Source organism: Haemaphysalis longicornis, unplaced genomic scaffold, assembly GCF_048455015.1.
Source record: "Haemaphysalis longicornis isolate Haplotype H1 unplaced genomic scaffold, Haemaphysalis longicornis Haplotype H1 scaffold_5, whole genome shotgun sequence".
NCBI classification, from domain to species: domain Eukaryota; kingdom Metazoa; phylum Arthropoda; class Arachnida; order Ixodida; family Ixodidae; genus Haemaphysalis; species Haemaphysalis longicornis.
Window position 1 is genome coordinate 115,282,020 of NW_027526385.1, and position 4,067 is coordinate 115,286,086.

At 52.1% G+C, this 4,067-nt stretch overlaps 1 pseudogene; it reads right to left on the minus strand.

Annotated features, from left to right (window-relative positions):
* Positions 1-1,880: 1,880 nt before the first annotated feature.
* Positions 1,881-3,183, minus strand: LOC144139866 (uncharacterized; annotated as a pseudogene).
* Between the last annotated feature and the right edge of the window lie 884 nt (positions 3,184-4,067).

The window sequence follows — 4,067 nt, forward strand, 5'->3', positions numbered from 1 at the left end:
GAGACAATGCTAGAGCTTTCTCGAACGAAGAAGCAGTAACACGATCACTCGACGGCTCGCCGCAAGAGAACAAAAAAATTAAACCCCCGCCGCTCCGGTTTCATCGAAGCTTCCAGTACTTTCGAGGAGGTGCGCGTGGCCTTGCCAGTGCTAAAGCGCACCGACGATTCTAGAAGGGTGAAAGAGGGAAGTTATTCACTGACGGCGGCGGGTGCGTTGTGTGTTGTGCCCTCCCTCTCCGCACCCACGTGGTTATAAAAAAGAAGCCGCGTCTCAGCAAAGGAGCCACGTTGGAAGTCGTGATGTGACAACGGCGCCTGCCAGTTTGTGCATCACACCATCGTTGATCCGCGCCCTGGAAGACTTCATCGTACTCCCGGGCTTCGAATCACCGTGAACGTCTCGGACGGCCTGGCCTACAGCGAAGCCACGCTTCCCAGGTAGCCGAATCGCCTCCGACAGCGGTGCATCGTCCGGCTCGCTCGGTGAATATTGTGGGGCTCTGTATCTCATATGCATCGAACTGTCCGTTTTTTGTAACTACTCCGCTTCGTAATATTCATTTGTTAACAGTCCTGTTTGTATCATTTTGCCTAATATTGGACTGTTTCTTGATCTATAGAATTCGATCTAAGTTGTCTGTCACTATCGATTTATTACCTTGTGCTTGTACAGTATTTTGCCTTTATAAATATACGTCTTTGAGCTGTTTTTCTTCAAGGCTCTTACTCATTCTTGCCGCTCTGGTCGGCGAAAGCCGCACATCAGACGGCCACCCCCTTCGTCACCTGTGCCCTGTGGATTCGGTGGGGTTTGTTGGCTCGCTTGAGACGACTCCCCATATCTTCTGACAGTGCACCCTATTTGAGGAAACCGGTGACAGCGACTTATCTTTCTGGTTTATCTGCCATCATTACCGTTTTCGGTAAAGCCGGCCTCCAGCTGAACTCCGCCAAGATCCATTTTGGAGTACAGAAAATTACCATCCTCAGCCATCATGTCGACGCCTGGTGTGTTCAACCTTACCCAGGAAAGCTCAAGGCAGTCGACAAATTTCCTATCCCTACTTCCAAAGACGTACGTGGCCTTCTTGGGTTATGCTCGTACTTTTGCAGCTCCATTCGAGGTTTTGCTGACATCGCATGCCCTCTAAACAGCTTCTTTAGAAAACTGTACCTTTTTGCTTGTGGCCTGTTCAAGAAGGACTCCTATTAAAGGCCATTTTGATACTTACGCCCCTACTAAAGTTTGCACTGATGCCAGCGGCCATGATATTAGAGCGATTATGGCGCAACTCCAGCGGGTCCAAGATCGCGTGTACGCTAATGCAAGCCGCCTCTTATCTGCAGCTGAATGCAACTACTGTATTAGTGAACGTGAGTGCTTCACATTGGTATGGGCTGTCACCAAACTTCTACCGTAGCTGTATGGACGGCCACCCTTAACAGGCGCTCTAACACTGCCGTTACGGACGTAGCTCCAAAAAGCAGGCGAGTGGAGGTAAATAGTCCGGTATGCGTGTTTTTGGTGATCAGTAGTATGGCTTGTTCCTCCAACGTAATTTGATTGTACGCGTCCTGCGAGTCTATCATGGTAAAAACTTCCCCGCCGTTTAATTTCACAGAGATATCCTGCTACCATGGCAACAGATATTGCTCATTGTGACAGGCTTTGTTTACTGTTGGTTTAAAATCGTAGGAAAGGCGGATGCAGGCATTAAGTTTCACTACATGTACCAATGGGGCGGCCAACTTGGAATTATGCACCGGGACACCAACGCCGGCATCGGAAACGTGGTCAAGTTCTGTGTCGATTTTTATTCGAAAAGCATAGGAAAATTCGCCTGCTTTCCACAATTTATGCGCGACGTTTTCTCGCCTCTAGAAGTGTACTGGAGGAACATTTATGAGAAATAAACCTGGCGCGAACACATCAGCGAATTCTGCTCGCAACCGGTCCACGTTAACGTCGTCAGCACCGACTAACGGCAGTTGCTCTCCTGATGTGTTCACGTTCATGAACGGTGCCTCGAGCATGTGGAACGCTTGAATCAGGTCGCGTCCGCAGAGGTTGGGGCCGGAGCAACCAAGGACTTGCAAAGCCCCATCCGTCGACAAGTTTCCGCACAAAACCTTGAGCTTAAGTTGCCCCCGCACTGGAAGCCGTCCCAGGAAGCAGGTCAGTTTCAATGGTGAACCACGTAGCTTGGGCCACGCTGCTTTGTTCCGCTCATATGTGGGCCACGTGATGACCGAAACCGGCGAGCCTGTGTCGACCTGCATGTCCACTGGAACCCCAGTACACTCCAAGGTGCGCACGATGGGTTGCGTAATGCCGACATGGCCGATATGACTGTTCGCTGCCTCCAGCGCGAACATACCGTCCGTGCCCGTGTCTTCCTCCCGCGAAGACAAGGCGTGTACTTGGTGCACTGGTGGCACCCCCCTGAAACCACTCCCACGGCGGCAACAGGCTCGGGCGATATGACCTCGTTGTATGCACCTGAAGCATGACGCCGAGCCGAAGCGGCCATCGTCAGGTCCGTGCCCTTTTACTCCGGAGCGGCAGCATGAAACATTCTGTGGTCGGCTTTTTGGGTGATAAGACTGGCCTCCCAGCGCATGTACACTCCCCTCAGCGCCGTAACATACCATCTCTTGCACGTTAACTTCGGCCATTTGGCGGATATATCAATTTCTTCCGCTTCACAACTCGTGAGCTGTGGTTTTGCGGATAGCTGCCGGCGCACTTCTGCGCTGTGGAGCCCACGCACGAAGCGATCTCTTAGCATTCTACCCAATCATGTGCAAAACTGCAGTATTCCACTATCTGTAGAATCGCCACGATAAAATCCTTGACCGGTTCTCTGGGAAGCTGGCTGCCGGTGAAGAACTTGCAAGACTTTGCTTTGTCGTTTAGTTGTGCGGAAAGGTGCTGCTGTGGCAAGGCTACCAGTTGGGAGTACGAAAGTTTATTCACCTTGTCCGGAGCACATCGTCCACTTAGTACGTCCACAGAGTAAGTGGAAAGTGCAGTTACCCGCAGGGATCGTTTCTTTTTGTCTTCCGTTATGCCAATGCCATCGAAGAAGGCTTGCAGCCGAACTCGGTAAGCTGGCCCCTTGTAGCTCGACCCGTCAAACTGCGGCAGGCTGGTGTATCCTCTTCTGGGGATGACAGCCATGGGGGAATGAGTGGACACACCGTTTTCCTCCCACCATCGTCGCCGCTGAAACGAACATGCCCAGGAAGTGACTGTGCCAAGACAAACGTTCATTGTAGTAGCGCGGGTAAATATAACGTTGCGCCAGAGGGGTTGAGAGGGAGGAAAGGGAAGGAGCACTGGTGATAAAAACGTCTTCGCATAGCATGACGTCACAGATTTATACAGATCGATACATTAGGAGCAGAAAAATATAGTTAAACACGTACAGCATGCAAGTACAGTGCGCGTCAGGCTTGTCTAGGGCAAGCGAGCGCGCGGCTTGGGAGCGTGCGGGCGACATCTGCTGATAGCGGCTGGGTTAGAGATAGCTTGCCATTGCGCGTGCGCCGATCTCGGACAGGGCCAGGCCGGTCTTCGTTATGCATGTGCAGCTCGAATTTGCAGTCGCCACCACCCTCGAGGGGCAATTGTCTTTCACAGTGGCAGCCGGGAGCGTTGACAGGCCAGATAGACGCGTCGTTCCACGCGGTGCAATAACCCATCAGGCGGTTACGCAATGCTAGAAAACGACCTCCGCTAATCTTCTGAATCTCATGTTTAGCAAACGAAAAGCACGCAACAAGAACGCACTGCAGGGCTTTCCGTTGAAACTTTTGTGCGATTAATTAACGGCGGCACTGATAATGCATGGCGTCAAATTACACGCTTACCCCGTGTCACCGCCTACGATTTGCACTTCAGAATAAAAGCGCCCCTTGTGGGGCGGGGCGTCTGTAAGTTTGGGAGGCCCATGCTATAAGACGACCGACCCGAGCCTGTCCGAGATCCACGCACGCGCAATGGCAAGCTATCTCCAACCCAGCCACTATCAGCAGATGTCGCCAGCATGCTCGGAAGCCGCG